Here is a 16896-nt window from a genome sequence, read left to right as displayed (position 1 = left end):
TTGGAAGTGACCTCAGTAGTGAGCTTCCGGCTCTATTAGAGCCGGAAGCTCACTGGGGCTTGCGATGGATGAGACCCTACCACAAGGGTCTCGTTGCAAGCCCGATGGTCGCGATGGTCGCGACCATCACCTGGCCGCTCGCAAAAGCTCTGGGTGGTCACCCACAGCTTAGCGAGCAGCCAGGAGGCCGGCGCTCAAAAAAAAAATAATGCCGTCCTGATTCAGAGCGAGCGCCCTTAGTTTTAGACAAACAAAAATAACAGTTATTCTCAGTGCTTATCCTTACTTTTGCAAATCTGTATATTTATAGTAAAATTAAATTATGATCAAAATATTGAAGGTTGCAAATCTTGTCAAGGTCACCTCCTAAACTACCATATTTGAATTTTAAAACACACTCAAGGGGAGATATACAGTATCAAACCATAGAGAGATAAAGTGAAGTTTCCCATAATAACCAAACAGCTTCTAGCTAGATAAATAACAGTTACAATGATTGTTTGCTAATGGGCAACTTCACTTTATCTCTCTCTAGGAATTAATACATCTCCCCCTTAAAGGTAAATGTATCAATTCACGCATTTTAGGGGCTGGTTTGAAACTGCTGCATATCGCTGGTTATTGCCCTCCCAAACCATGAAATTTATTATGTAGTGGCAGGGTTTGTCTTAAATTTGTAGTACACCAGGATAGATTGTCATCTGTTTACTAGCTAGACATATTATGGTGCAGGCAATTTATGATCTCCTCTTTTCTATGAGCCGGGGCGTAGTAGTGCTCCATGTTCCCACAGAGGTGTGGGGCCAGTCCCAGAGCTGCCGCTCCATTTTCCTGGTGATTCATACAGCACTGACGCAGGACTCCATAGAGGTGAGTATAATACATGGGTGCACCTCATCCTACACCCACTAAAGATACACCACTGTATACTGCATTCTTCTGCACAGCTGGAAGCAGGGCCAGACTGGCCATCTGGCAATACTGGCAAATGCCAAGATGGGCTGATTTGACTGCAGTGCGGAGTTGCCCGGCCGAGGGACACCACTTGTGATAAAATCTCACCCAAAATGGCCACCGCCGCAGTGAAAAATGCAATGTAGTCAGGGAGAGGTGGGCTCTAGTGTCTCTAAAGCAGCACATGCTCTGCTGGAGGCGGAGCTATTGGTTCCGTGGGTGCTGCACATCACAGGTAGACACCCTCCTGTGAAAACACAAGGCCCCCCCCGGTGATCACAACAGAAAGCTGCAGGTGCCCCCCCCCACGATCACAACAACCCCCCCACCGTGGGTGCCCCACCCCCCCACCCGCAATCACAACAGCCCCCCCGCAGGCGCTCCCCCCTACCCCCACGATCACAGGAGCACCCCCCCCCCTGCAGATGATCACAGCAGCACAACCCCTCCGCCCCCCCCCTCCACACACACCTCTCCTGCAAGTTACAGGTTGTCTCGGTGTCTCCCCCTCTCTCTCCTGGTGTGCTAGCTTATTTACTCTGTTATAATTGAGCCACAGCCTGTCACCCTCTCAGCTGTAAATGACAACCTCCTCCATTCCCTGTATATGGCAGCCTTTATATCCTATAATCTCCCCTGGTGCACTATTGTCTTTCATTGCCCCTGTTATATCTATTATTTCCCAACCCACGTGTTTCCTGCCCCATGTGTGACAGGTTTTGTCTCCACTCCCCACCATCAAGCCTCTATCTTTCCCAGTGTGACAGCCTGTCCCCTTTCCTACCCTCTCCCCCAATCACTTCATGGTCTCTCCTGCAATTGATATTTTCGGAGTCCCATACCACGTGCCCCCTCCCCTCCACCTTATGTGTGACATCTTATTTCCCCTAACTCTCAGCCCCTCTGCTAAACCTACAGTATCTCTCCTCACACGTCTTCCCTGTGTGTGACAGGCTTTCTCCTCATCCATCCCTTGTGTGCAACAGCCTGTCTACCCATCATCCCTGCTGATAGCAGAGCCCCCCCCCTTTTGTCTCCAGTCCTACCCTCTCCCCCAGTGTATGACAGCTCTTCACCACCCCATTTCTTATTCAACTCCCCCCATTTTGTTGTGACAGCTTCTGTCTCCTCCCCTCACCCCTGTGTTGTGAGAACTTTTGTACCTCAGTGTGTGTCAGCTTGTCTCTTCCCCAGGGCTGGCCGGCCCATTACGCCAGGTACGCAAGCGTGTACGGTGCCAAGCTGAAAGGGCGCCGTGTCCGGAGTCCCGCCGCTGTCCACCAAAGCAGAGCCGCTGCACTGCCCGCCGGCGCCGCCAGTGCTGTAGTCGCGGCCTGAACACTGTAGGTGATTGACAGTGCAGCCTGTAGTGTTAATCACCGACAGTGTTCAGGCCGCGGCTAATCCAGCGGCGAAATGATGACCACCGCCTCCTTCTAGTTCCCACTGTCTCCCAGAATGCCTGTGTGGTGCACCGCATGACGTCATCGAAGCTGCGCCTAGCATTCTGGAACGCAGGGGAGAGAACACGGAGCAGCCTGAAGAACCAAGGCACGGAGGAGCTGCCTTTGCCTGGAGGGACACACTGCAGGTGAGTCACTGGGGAATGGGAGGATTAGGAGGCGGAGAGTCGCTGGGGGAGGGGGGGAAGGATTAGGAGGCAGTGAAATGCTGAGGAGTGGAGGGGGGGGCATTACATATGTGTGAATAAACAGATATTAGTTCTGTCTTAGCGCTCAGACCTATGTATAAGTTTCCTAAAAATGATGTGATTAAAGTCAAGATATCTTAGAGAAGTTTTGTATTTTTATTAATGCATACGAATACTTAATTAAGTTTGAGGATAGATAAGCATCCTGTTTGATATTTAAAATTTGTTAGTTAGTTAAGGGTTAAGGCTGGGTAAGGTGTGGTTAGGTAGTGGTCAGTTGATGAGATAAGCCTATCATAGGATTTGTGGGAGGTTACAAATTACCCATAAATATTCCTTGGTAAGAGGAGCCATTTCCCTCTTTTTCAGTTTCTTCAAACCAGGCTGGCTAAGTGATCCATATAGTGTCTTACATAGCTGTATATCTTTGTCTAATTCTTTCTCTTTTATTTCACATCTTACCTATCTCTTTTATTCTTATTTTTCCCTCACCTCTTTCCTTCCAGCTCCTTCTATCCAACCCCCCCTTTTTTGTTTAACATCTCATCCACCTGCTGTGTTCAGCCCCCCCCTCCCTCTGTCCCCTGATTTTACTGCCCCCCCTCCTCACTCATTCCTGTTTTTCATAATGCCCAGACCCCGCCGCTCAGCGCCCCCTCCCCGCCGATTAATGGAGGCTTCCAGGCCCCTTACATCCGTGGCCCCCCTCCATCCAGACGCGGGCCGCACCACGCTGCAGGCCGCGAGCCTGCACCTGCCCGCGTACCCGCGCGGGCACCCCCCGCCGGCTCCCGCTCCCTTACCTCCCCCGCTGCCTCTCTGCAACTGATGGCCGCCTGGCTCTCCAGCGGCGCCGCAAGCAGCACGGGCGGCCGTAGCCCAGCGCCTCTCCCCACACTTGCCTCGGCCAGCCCGCTCCCTGCATCGGCGGTTGGCCCCGCCCACAGGGTTGCGGCGGCCATTTTAGCCCTGGATCCCGCACAGGGGGCCCTGTGCATTTCAGCATCCCCCCCTTCAGCCCCCTCTACCCCTGGAGCGACGGGGCCCCCTCCTCCTCAGCCCTCACCTCTATTATTCAGCCACCAGGGTTCCCCCTGCAGCGTGGCGTCAGTTGCAGTGTCCATTAGGTCTGGTACCCTAAGTGCCCCCCCCAGCTTGTTATTGCCCATCGCCACCCCCACATCTATGAGTGGTGGTTATAACATGCAGCAACCCCCCCTTGCATTCAACCCTTTAGCAGCGCAGCAGCCCAGCTGGTCACCATATTTCACCGCCCCCGGCCCCTACGGCCCACCCCATTTTTCAAATGCAGCACCTTACTTTTCTGCCCCCATCAGGCTCCACCAGGCCCCGCCCCCCACTATGTTCCAGTACGCCCTCCCTGCGTTAACCCCCGGGCCCGCCCCCCTTCCGCAAGGGTTCGGTCCGTATTACCATGCCCTGCCGCCACCTTTCGCCCTTCTTCCGGCAACTTCTGTGGCATATTCCCAGCCCATGCATATCCCCCCCCTTCCCACCCCGCCCCCCCCCGCCCCCTCAGCCACCTGCAACTGTCCATGCACCCCTGCCACCTCCCCCTCCCCCCCATGCCCCCCTTTCCACGGGGGGAGTTGATGTGCAGTCTGAGTCACCTGTGATTACGTCAAGTTCTCAGGTCGCAGTTGGGAAGCATTCCAATCGGGCAGCTGAGATTCAGCGGACGGACAGTGAGATGGCATCGGCGAGTCAAGTCATGGTGGGCGCATCGTGCAGCGAGGGACTTTTGGCGAACACTCGGGAAGAAGTGGCTGGTCCTTCGACGGCAGTTTCTGGTGAGAACGCTGTTTCCACATTGCACAACACACACTCATCTTCCACCGACTCTAGCGATTCTGCAAGTTCATCAGAGAGGCCGCGTAAGCTTATGCGATACTTAGCACACAAGATTAAAGGGAAACGGGGGAGTCCCAAAAAGACCAGCACAGTGTCAGCAGCTAAGGTCCCAGATGCTACGGGGGATATGGTGCATTGCGCGAACACGGCCATTCTTAGGGGTTTGCGGTCTAAGGTTAGGGAAAGGATCAGGAAGGGGAAATTCGTGGACATGTTTTCCATTACAGCGGATGCTAAAACGGCTTTAGATCGGGCAAAATCAGCTGGTAGAGGCGCGGATGAAAGCTTCCGTTCATTCCGGAATTGGGAAGCAGGGATGTTCGTTTTCGCAGCTTCATACCTTGAGTCACGCCCGGCTGAGTACATGAATGTTCTCAAGTATATGCATATGGTGCACGGCATGCACTCGTCAGGCAAAGGTATAGCTTGGCGGAAATATGATGAGACATTCCGGAAAAAGCAGGAGGGGCAGGCAAATTTTCAGTTTGGCTTGAAGGACGTAGAGGTGTGGCTGGAAGTCAACCAGCTGCCTCGTGCTTCTTCAGATTCCTTGGTAGTGCGTAAACAGCCCTTTCCGGCCCGCCCAGGCGGTGCAGGAGCCGGCAGAGGAAAATGCTACGCATATAATAATGCGCAGTGTAATAGAGGGTCGGGCTGTCGGTATAGACACATATGCATGCTCTGCGGGAGCGGGCACCCGGCTAAAGAGTGCGGGCGTACCGGTGGTGGAAGGACAAATCGAGGTGATCAGCCCGATGAGTCGCGGGGCGGTGTTAGGTAAAGCACCTTTGCCGGTGGACCTAGGGGCGTTGAAGAGTTGGTTGGCTCGTTATCCTCTCAGGGAGGAAGCAGCCTTTATGTTTCATGGGTTTAGTGAAGGTTTTCGTTTACCAGTGACACGGGAGGTCTCGGTTGTGTCTAAAAGAAATCTTAAGTCGGCATGCCTACACCCGGAAGTGGTTCGACTTAAGATTAAAGCGGAAATCGGGTTGGGGCGCATGTGCGGCCCTTTTAAGTCCCCACCATTGGAAGGTTTGTGCATATCGCCTTTAGGGGTCGTACCAAAAAAGGAACCGGGTAAGTTTAGGTTGATACAGCATCATTCTTACCCCGAGGGAGGGTCGGTCAACGACGCGCTAGATCCATCGGATTGTCGGGTCGTTTATCAATCATTTGAACAGGCTCTAGATATAGTACAGAGTTTTGGGAGAAGGGCTTTCTTAGCCAAGGTGGATATCGAGTCTGCTTTTCGGCTGTTGCCCCTTCACCCCGAATCTTTTAAGTACATGGGTTTTAGAGTTGCGGGGCTCTTATGTAGATAGATGCTTGCCGATGGGATGTTCCATCTCGTGTTCCTTTTTTGAATGTTTTAGCTCCTTTTTGCAATGGTGCTTACAGGTGGGGCCAGCGGATACCCAGGTTTGTGAGGATTTGCTTTTTTCCTTGCAGGCCTTGTTCACAGTGGTAGGTGTTCCTGTTGCCAGGGACAAGACGGAGGGTCCGGTTACACGCTTGACGTATTTGGGCATAGAAATAGATACTGTGCTAGGATTATGCCGTTTGCCGATTGAAAAGGTGCGATGTTTGGGGGAGTTGCTTGAAGCGTTTGTTTTGTCAAAGAAAGTCTTGCTGAAGCAGTTGCAGTTGTTGCTAGGCCTCCTTAACTTCACTTGTAGAGTCATTCCCATGGGTCGGGTTTTTTGTAGGCGGCTCGAAAGAGCCACGGCGGGTGTCAAGAGGCCCCATCACCTCGTTCGAATATCCCAAGATTTGAGGGAAGACCTTCGAGTTTGGTTGCTTTTCCTGCGCGAGTTTAATGGTGTTCGGATATGGCTCTGGGCCCCAGTAGATAATTCAGAGCTTCAACTATTTACTGACGCGTCCGGTTCCATCAGTTTCTGCGCCTTTTTTGAAGGGGATTAGTGCGCGGAGCCTTGGCCAGAAGTTTGGGGAGTTTTGGGCCTTACGAAGAACATACTGCTCCTAGAACTTTTCCCCATCGTAGTGGCAGTTGAGTTATGGGCTTACAGGCTTTGTAATAGGAGGATAATTTTTTGGTGCGATTATTTGGGTGTTGTTCAGGCAGTAAATAATCAGAGGGCGGAATCTCCGTTGTCTTTGAAGTTGTTGAGGCACTTGACGCTTCTTTGCTTACGGAGGAACATTGAGTTTAGGGCACAGCATGTTCCGGGAGTGTCTAATGAGATAGCAGACGCCTTATCTCATTTACAGTGGGACAGGTTTCGTTCTCTCGCTCCTTACGCTTCTATTCATGGTTTAAACTGCCCCTCCCATGTATGGCAGATTGTCGTGTCGGCATCAAAGGCCTCGCAATGAAGTCTCTGGCACGTTAAGGACCTACACGGCAGCTTGGGACAATTGGCAGGGTTTCTTGGCTTCCACACGTGAGGGAGGTAAGACGGTTGATGACCGTATGGCAGAGTTTGTTTGGAACTGGCATGAAAGAGGTTGTTCTAAGGCTGCTATGTCTGCGGCGCTGTCTGGTATCGCTTACTTTTCTAAACTACATGGCATAGAGGATCCCACAAAATCGTTTCTGCTATCCAAAGCGATGAAGGGGTGGGCGAAGGAACACCCTAGCATAGGCGACACGCGTAGACCAATTGACCCGGCTTTGCTTAAAGATCTGATTGTGGTTGTATCAGGGGTTGCTTTAGGCGAATACGAATGGGCCCTTTTTAGTTTAGCTTTTTCATTGGCATATTTCGGGGCGTTTAGAATCGGCGAGCTTGTGGCGTCTAGTAAGAGTTCCGCGACGTCAGGTTTATTGTTAAAACACGTGGTAGTTAAGAAGGAATTGATATTGTGTAAAAATCATATGTCCAAGACAGACCAACTTGGCAGGGGTCGTTGGATTTCTATATAAGAACACTCAGACGCTGTTATCTGCCCAGTTGCCTTGGCGCGGCATTTAAATGCTCTTCGCCCTCCAAGTGGCGCGCAGTGGCTTGTACATGTTAACCTTACACCTTTATCTAAGTTTCAGTTCATGAAGCTATTTCAAAATTGCCTTATAGCCTTAGGCCTGCCCACAGACCAGTTCGGGACACATTCATTTAGGATAGGGGCAGCAACCTGCGCAGCAGTTGATGGTGCTTCGGTCGACACCTTACAAAAGTTGGGTCGATGGAAGTCATCAGCTTATAAAACTTATTTAAGGGAGGACAAGTTGCTTAAGTAGCTGCACTCCTTGCGAGTTTGTTGGGAAACCCAGGGGTCTTATGCCTACTGCGGCTTTGGAGTTTGAGGGGCTTTTCAGTTTTGCCCTCAAAGAGGTTTTATGTTTTTCACCTTCAGCTGGGTCACCCAACTATTGTTTCCCTTCCTTAAAATGCATTTATTTATTATATTGTGATTCAATTTCTGACTAGGTAACTTTTCTTGCAGGGTTACCCAGGAATGCTAATGGTCGGGTGTGGTTTGTAGGACACTCATTTATATTTTGGGCTGGTCAGCACCCCTTAGCTTTGCAGGCCCCCCTTTTGTTAGGTGCAGATGACGTCCGTTGGTTGGGTTTCCGCGGTATGCGCTGGAAGCGACTACTGGAAGCCTTATGGACGGCAGAGGATAAGTTCGGGGCCCCGGACTGGGTGGTCATTCACTTGGGGGGGAACGATTTGGGCACTTGCAAAGGCATCGAGCTAATACATGCTGTTAGGAATGACTTGCAAGTGCTAGTTAACCGTTGGCCCAATGTGCGTATCGCTTGGTCGGACATTATTCCGCGGCGAGTTTGGCGAGGACCCCAGGGTGGTAAGGCATTAGACGGAGTTCATCGTAATGTCAATATCGCAGTTGGCCGTTTTGTCCTCAGTGTGGGTGGCCGCGTCATACGGCATCCATGTTTGCGTTACGAAGAAGAGAGCTTCTATAGGCCTGATGGGGTACACCTAACGGGAGTAGGGTTAGAACTGTTTATCAGCGACTTATGTAGTTTCCTTTACGTATTGAAGGGTCACAGTTTGGTGGCGGGCCTGGTTCTATGAACCGGGCTTTGGCAGGAAGCAGTGCTCCTGGGTGGCCTATTATTTAGCGCAGGAGTGCCTGGGTAGCATCTTTCCTTTGAGAGCGGCAAGTTGGTCACCGCCCATAAAGGGGGACCTGGTGCCTGTCCAAGGGAAGGGCCGAAGGCTGTGCCAATTAAGGGGGGATGGTACTACCTCAGGCCAGTCTGCGCAGGGCGGGAATCCGCCTCCGTTTATTTATTATTGTTTCCAGCAAGGCTGTGGCCTCGGAGCACTGCTTTTGTCCTGCCACCCATTACCAATTTCAAATTCGATCAATAAATTATGGCTGTGACCTCTTTAATTGCATTACATGTGTCAGTGTGTTCATTTCTAGGCTTAGGTTAAGATAAGTTAACAAATAGAATGATAAAACAAATGGGTGACTTACAGTCTTTGTATTATCATAGGGTTAGAAATGGTGTTTATATATTAAAAATCAATGGTAATTAAATAAAATGTATAAAAAAAGCATGAATGAAGTGCTCTCTGAATGTCAGCCGGCTTGCAGTATGTTAATCTTAGACGCTCATAAAACAGGACAATATTTGTGAACAAATGTATAACAGAGGGAGGGGGTGGGTGTGTGGGAATGTGCAAGGAAATACAGGGACAACTGTGATTAAGTGTTGGGGTAGGAAGGGATGAGGGGGAAACGGGATCGGATTCTGTATTTGGTCCCGGTACTTCAGTACAATATGTCTAAAGATAGTCCTTTCAAATATGCAGGGAAAGCTCTCTGATTGTAATGAAAATACAAAACTTCATTAAGATAGCTTGACTTTAGTCACATAATTTATAGGAAAATTATACATAGATCTGAGCGTTAAGGTAGAACTAATCTGTTTATTAATACGTAATTGAGGGTGGTTACCTCCTATACCTAGAGCTGCTCCCACCACAAGGAAAATTGGTTCTAGAGCGCTTGGGCATACAAATACGCTTTACTATGACATATGTGTGGCATAATGCATTATAAAGGGCATTATATGTGTGGCATAATGTATTAGAGCATTATATGTGTGGCATAATGCATTATAAAGGGCATTACATGTGTGGAATAATGTATTAGGGCATTACATGTGTGGAATAATGTATTAGGGCATTATATGTGTGGCATAATGCATTATAAAGGGCATTACATGTGTGGCATAATGTATTAGGGCATTATATGTGTGGTATAATGCATTATAAAGGGCATTACATGTGTGGCATAATAGGGCATTAAATGTGTGGCCTGATTAGTATATTAGTCATCCACTGGCTGTCACCCTCTCCCTGACACCGACTGTGGTCACTCTCGCCCTGTCACCCATTGCTGTCACCCTCTCCCTGTCACCCAGTGCTATCACCCTTTCCGTGCCACATAGTGCTATCACCCTTTCCTTGTCGCCCTCTCTCTGCTGTCACTCTCTCCCTGTCACCCACTGCTGTCACCCTCTCCCTGTTGTCAACCATTGCTGTCACCCTCACCCAGTGCTGTCATTCTCTCCCTGTCACCCTCTCCCTGAATATGTATCTTTGGGTATAATTGTAACTTAGCACCCAGGGTGGTCCTGCTGTATAAGGACTTCATACATATTCATGTATGTTTTTAATTATTTTCACATGGGGGCTAATGTTTTTTTTTTTTTTTTTAATGCTTAGCCTATTCAATTAGCTGCAGGGTTTCCCCCGTGACTAATCACAGTCAATAATCCCAGCTGCACGGGGAAAGGCTGTACAATAAATAGCCTTTTACTCGCACCAAAAAAATCGGGATTATTTCACTAGGGGGCGCCAAAATCTATATCCGCTTACCAAAAAAATTAGGCTCGGCCGGCCCTGCTCTTCCCCATGATGTGAGAGAACTGTGAGCCCCCCCTTTTTGTGTGACAACTGTCTCCCTCCCCATCCTCTCTTCTAACTGCCCCAACCCTCTACTCTGCATATAACAGCCTCTCCTGTCTCTCACATTCCACCCATACTTGTGTGGAAGCCTCTGCCAATCAGCTTTCTTCTCTGTTCATATCACAGCTTCTGTTTCCCCCATACATACCTTCAACATGTAACATCCTAACCCTCTGCCTGGACAGACTCCTTCTCTCTCCCAACCCACTCCCTTCACATGTGACAGCCTCAACAGCTGTTTCCTCCCTCTCTCTCTGTGTATGTCAGAGCCCCCCTTTCTCCCCTGGTGTTTTTAGACTCCCCCACTTTCTCCTCACCTTGTGCAATCTTTCTTCTATTCATTCCTCTATGCTTGTGGCATAGTTTACAGCCTCTACTCCTGTCAAACATGGGGCTATGCTTTTCCTGACATGCATTCAAACCACATGTGCAGGCAGCAAGGGAGGCAGACAGAAGAGTCTACCTCCTACTGTATACAGCTCAGGAACATAGTAAGTGTGTAGTGTATTTGTGTAATATGGATGAGGATTTATAGGCTATTCATTTATGGGTGAGAGCTATTCACTAAATGGTGGGTGAATATGGTGGTGGGCATGAGCAGATTGGCCATAGCCTTACCTGTCCGTTATTCTAATGGAGCCAACCAGAAGTATCCTGATGTTTTTTTTTCTATCAATTTCTTTTTACTTTTTAGTACATTCTAGTTTGTGTGACAAATCGGGACTGGAGTACAGCAGGTGAAGTTCCTGTCCCTTCCTTGTAGAGGCTGTTCAGTCTACTATTTCAGTGTATGGCCCCTACCTATTCTTTGATGACCCCGCGCCCTCACAATCTGAGGTGGGACCCAGTCACCTCCAAACTCACTGTGGTGTCACGCTGTGCTGTGGTTGCAGCAGCACATACATGACTTACGGTAATGTGCCATGCCAAGCGAGTGTGGGGCAAGGAGCCGGGGCAGGGGCCTTGGGACTGAGTTGCTGGTGCCTAGTTTATGAAATATTTCTGTAGTTAACTGAAGTTTTATTGAAGAAAAATTGTATATTTCAGTGCCATGGTTTATTTATTTAAATGGTATTGTTGGTATTTTTCTTTCTTGCAGGTAACTAATTTCCTCACCATGGTGTCCATCTGATATGAATGAGGGACTTGTTGTGCAGATGGCGATTTTAACTATTTGTTTGTTTAATTCAGTAAGCTACTCTTATGGTGCGTATACACGGTACGATCAGTCAGCGATAACGATATCGCTGACTGATCGTCCCGCACCTTCCTGGTTTGCTGGATGATCTATATCAATCATCCAGCACACCACAAACCCACCAATGACGCCCAGCGGGTCCCTATAGTAAACCTATAGCCTGAATGCATGGCCGATGGACGATATCATTATCATCCATACGTGGCCGCACATCGCAGGTCGTTGGTGGGTTGGAAGGGACCAAAAAATGCACAATATGATCGATATCGTTATCGTTCATATCGTGCATTTTTATCGTACTGTGTGTACGCACCATTAGATCTTTTCCTTTGAAGTTGCCTTCACTTTTCATTTTTGTTCTGGTCAAATCCAATCTTTTTATCACAAGGGGCTTAGGGCCTGATTCAGACCCACTCGCGAGCGGCTGTCCGCTCGCAAGTGGGTCGATGTTCTGGAATGAGCATGCGCACGACGGAGGGAGCTCCGTCGTGCGCATGCGCCAGACGCGACGAGCGAAGGAAAGTCCTTCGCTCGTTGTGTCCGATCAAAGGGGGCGTGCTGTCAATGGTGATTGACAGCACGCCCCCTTTGGTAGGCGTGCCGGGGGCGTGCCTCCCTGATGGGGGCGTTCCCACGGGAGCGCCTCCCGTCAAAAGCCGGCCCACTGACATCACTAGTGATGTCAGTGGGAGTGATTTTGGCTCTGATAGAGCCAAAATCACTCCGGAGCTTGCGGTTGAAAACCTCAACCACAGGCTCCGGCTCGCAATTTCGATGGTCGCGATGGTCTCGACCATCGCGGCCATCAAAATGCACGCTCGTATAGCCTGTGGGTGGTGACCCACAGCTATACGAGCGTCCAGAAGGACGCTCCATTTTCATGGAGGCCGGCCCTCATTCAGAGCGTGCGCTCTGCTCAGAGCGTACGGCTCTGAATGAGGGCCTTAATTTGCAGTGCTTTTCAAAACCGCAACATCTCTGCATAGGTAATTTAGACCATGGACTTTATAATATGATCACCCATCATTAGATTACTGAACACCTGTCTAGTTTTGAGTATTTTCAAGATATCAGATTTTTCCATCCTACACTGTTCTGCTTTATTCCTGTTTAAATTAATTAGATCTGTTCATCCATTAACTCACACCTTGACCTTGGGTTCTGTCTGTATTTTATGACATTCACTGGGTTGCTGTCTGTACCATATTGCAGTCACAAGGATGCTCTCTGATATGTATGGCAGTTACTGGGAAGTCTGTACTGTATGACGATCATGTGGATTCTGTCTTTATTGTATGGCCGTCACATGGATATTCTATATTTTGTATTATGGCTAGTACTAACTGCAATCCCAACTATATTTGTGTTGGACTCCTCATTCAGTTTATTTGGTCCCACCTACATGAGGCCACTTTCAGAGTTTTTTCCAGTGTCACTTTAAGTTCCCAATCCGCCCCCGTCGCTGCACATGAGTAGTCAGCAGACAAGGCATGCGCAGGAGTGGCAAAATGGAGTGAAGATATCGCTGATGCAGTCACTTCATTCCTAATGCTGGGCATACACTGCCAGATAAAATACCTGTCAGACTGACAGACATTTTATCTGGCAGCCTGACACCCAACAGATATTGCGGGTATACACTGTGGGGCAGATGTACTAAGCTCTGGAAAGGGATAATGTGGAGAGTGATAAACTACCAACCAATTAGCTCCTAAGTGTCATTTTTCAAACTCAGCTTGTAACATGACAGTTAGGAGTGCTTGGTGGTTTATCACTGTTTATCACTTTCCAGAGCTTAGTATATCTCCACAGTGACTGAGATATCCACGTTCTGCCGCTGGGGAGGAGGCATTTCCCCGTTCCTTCCCGGTGAAGGAAAAAGGAAATGTCTGTCAGCCGGCCGCGGCTGGGCATACACTGCCCAATTTGGCCGACATTTAACTTACAGAATGTCACTTCGGATGGGCATGCTGGACGATACTGCATGCCCGACAAATCGATATTTTACCCTCAGTCGCCCGGATACACAGTACAATTATCAGGGCGATCTGCTGATATCCGGCGGATCGTCCCGATAATTGTATAGTGTATGCCCAGCATAACACATCGCAGGGACTACAGTTGAAGCTTGAAACTTTACCTATGCAATGGTCATGAGACAGGGTGGCAAACTGTCAAGGAAACAAGAGTTCTGGTGATGGGTTGGAACTGGGACCCAGAAGGATGGGTACAAAGTACCCAAGCCATTTAGGGGCATGGGTGTACAGGAGAGGTGTAACCAATGTCTCCAATATGCAGCAACCACACACAACTCAACTCATGCCATTGCTTCACAGCAGCTAACACTATAATCATGCTGTAAATTAGTGGGAGTTGCCATGCCCTCCCATGTAGTCATGCACTCCCACCATACCTGGGCCTGCCCAGTGTCTTGGCAGCCCTCCTGGGACCACCCATTACCAAATTTCTAGTTTCACCTATGTATAATGTAAGGACCATTACGGTGTGTGGCATAATGTGTAAGGGACACTACTGTGCAGTGTAATGTGAGTAAGGGTCATTACTGTGTGGCATAATTTGAATTGTGATACTATTGTGTGGTCACGCCCTTTCCCAGCAAGGCTACAACCTGTTTATTTTCTAAGCGCGCCTATGGCATGTTCTTCCCCTCCTTAAGGTGTGGAGGGGGCACCAATGCTCTTTATGTACACAGAGCACCAAATTGTGTAGTTATGACTCTGCTTTGGTGTGTACAGATGTGTCCTCCTCTGCCCTAAAAATTCTTACAGTGAACCCTATCAAATCCTCTACAACTGCTAAGCTAGGGCTTGGTCAGTTGGGAAAATGCCTTCCCTTTAAGTGTGACCTATACCAATGAAGTGCCAGCTTTACCTAACAGAACCAATATTCAAATATCTGACTATGGCACATGTTTGAATCCCCTGCAGGATGCAGTAGCGTTACAAGGTGGCTGCAGGCCGCATCGGGGTGTCACTTGCCGAGGGGTGACACCAAGGTGCAGACTCCCCCTCAGTGACAGAAGCCGGGTGCTGCACTGTAGCATTAAGTGCAGTACTCTGCTTCTGACACCGTGAGGGAGCCAGCTGGCCGTCACTGCACACACAGGGCAGTCCGCACTTCCCAGACCCTCCCTTTTAGGCCCCAAATAAGCACAGGGGGTTTGGGCCGCATGGAGACGCCCCCTTCACGCATGGTCATGCCCACTTTTTGGCGGCGCACGGCTCCACCGCGCTCACAGCATCCCTCCCCGATCCGAGTGACACCGCGGGGAGGGACGCCACAGGCAGGATGAGTTCTGTTGACTGTATTTTAATACAGAGAATGATGTATACTTGTCTGTTGTTCTAATATTAATTATATTTGTAAGAGCATAGATTAAGAAGTGGGAGGAATCAGGAATAGCAATGTGAGAAGTCTATAGGGCCCAATGCCACTTATGTCTTCCAGGCCTAATGCCACCTACAGCTCCACATGCCTAATGACTAAAAATGACCACGGGCCTACAGTGTTCTCCCCAGGCTGTTTTCTGCGGGCGCATCGCCCGGCAGAAACAGCCTGCCGCCCGGCACTTTTCCCCGCTGACCCCTGCCGACCCCCGCTGTGTAACACTGGCCTCTGAAGTGACCGGAGGCTAAAGAAGCCTCCGATCACTTCAGAGGTTAGCGTTACCAGTGATGCACTGCGCGGGTGACGTCACCCGCGACGTGAGGAGCCTTCCCTGTGCGCCTGCTGGATCTAGTTAGATCCAGTCAGCGCGCGGCAGCAGCAACGGCGAGCGGGAGACCGGCCAGCAAGTAAAGGTAAGTGCTGGGGCTGGGACCAGTCTGGGGGCACTGCATAAAGGGGCCAGCCTGGGGGCACTGCATAAAGGACCAAGTCTGGGGGCACTGCATAAAGGAGCCAGCCTGGGGGCATTGCAAAAAGGGGCCAGCCTAGTGACACTGCATAAAGGGGCCAGCCTGGGGAACTGCAGAAGGGGCCAGCCTGGGGGCACTGCATAAAGGAGCCAACCTGGGGGCACTGCATAAAGGAGCCAGCCTGGGGGCACTGCATAAAGGGGCCAGCCTGGTGGCACTGCATAAAGGGGCCAGCCTGGGGGCACTGCATAAAGAGGCCAGCCTGGGGGCACTATTTAAGCCTGGGGGCACTGCATAAAAGGCCAGCCTGGGGGCACTGCATAAGGGACACTTGAAACCTGGGGCACTGCATAAGGAGCCAGCCTGGGGGCACTATTTAAGCCTGGGTGCACTACATAAGGGACCAGTCTGCGGCACTACATAGGGGCACTACTTCAGCTAGGGGGCACTGCATAAGGGCAAAGCTAAACTATAGGGAGCAATCCATAAAGGGGAAAAATACAGGGGTCACTGTATAAAGTGCACAAATACAGGGGGCACTGCATAAGAGAGCCAGTGGGGGAGCAGCTTGAGACATGTCGGGCTGGATTGGTCTGGGAGATACCCCTTTTCCCGGCACGCGCATAATTGCGAAGTCCCCCACCCGGCTACTTTTGGATGCCACCCGGCTGGAAAAAATTTCTGGGGAGAACACTGGGCCTAGTGCCCGAACCCTGGTGGGTCTAGGAGGATGTCAACAATGGAAATACCAGTTTTGTAGACCTCGGCTGAACCAAGTCTGGTTATGACACGGCCACTGCTTCGCATTCGCCTGAGGTGGGCCAATTCACTACACCTCATGGTTTCCTGTAGTCTTCACCTGAGGCAGGTTACTTCCCACTGTCTCAGGGCTTCCAGCAGTCTTAACCTGAGGAGCAGTGGCTGGTATTGGCTCTTTTACAATTACCACTGCTGCCTCAGGACTTTTGGTATCTTCATCAATCCCTTTTCTGTTGGATGTTGGCTCTGTTCTTCTGTTCTTCACCTGGGTAGTGGTGGCCTGCTTAAGCTCTTTTGCAGTGACCTCTGTTAGCCCAGGGATATGTTATCTTCTGTGCCGTCTCTGACTTCTTCTTTATTTAAGAGCTCTTCCTCACTCTGCCGCCAAACTGACCCGACCCAAAGCAATCATCTTGTTATTTCTCACACTTTAGATGTATGGGATTTTGATAACCATCGATACCACATTGCTCCGCACCTGAGCCCAATAATCTGACTTTCGGCAAGGATGTAGTCTGGCTACCTTTTTACACTGGCAGACTGGAGGAATTAGTTATTGAATGATATTACCAGAGGTTTTGTATTCCCTGCATTTTCAAAAAAATATTTCTTTACCCCACACAAAGTTTTTTCAAAATTTACAAATCCAACATTTCTACTCAATAATAA

The 16896-nt window shown here is 49.7% G+C and overlaps 1 long non-coding RNA gene across 2 annotated transcripts in view; it reads left to right on the top strand.

Moving 5' to 3' along the window:
* Window positions 1-2118: 2118 nt before the first annotated feature.
* Window positions 2119-16896, top strand: part of LOC148518097 (uncharacterized) — a 33357-nt gene continuing 18579 nt past the window's right edge. Inside the window, exon 1 of one of the 2 annotated variants that reach the window (XR_015879225.1) lies at window positions 2119-2545. This is a non-coding gene — a long non-coding RNA (uncharacterized LOC148518097). Of the gene's footprint in view, window positions 2546-3757; window positions 4417-16896 lie in introns of those variants that run through there. The other variant, XR_015879224.1, reaches the window with a different exon arrangement.

The sequence above is a fragment of the Taudactylus pleione genome, unplaced genomic scaffold (genome assembly GCF_031769625.1).
Source record: "Taudactylus pleione unplaced genomic scaffold, aTauple2 ptg000202l, whole genome shotgun sequence".
NCBI classification, from domain to species: Eukaryota; Metazoa; Chordata; class Amphibia; order Anura; family Myobatrachidae; genus Taudactylus; species Taudactylus pleione.
The sequence above is the reverse complement of the archived record's forward strand: the minus strand, read 5'-3'. Positions and strand labels throughout refer to the sequence as shown.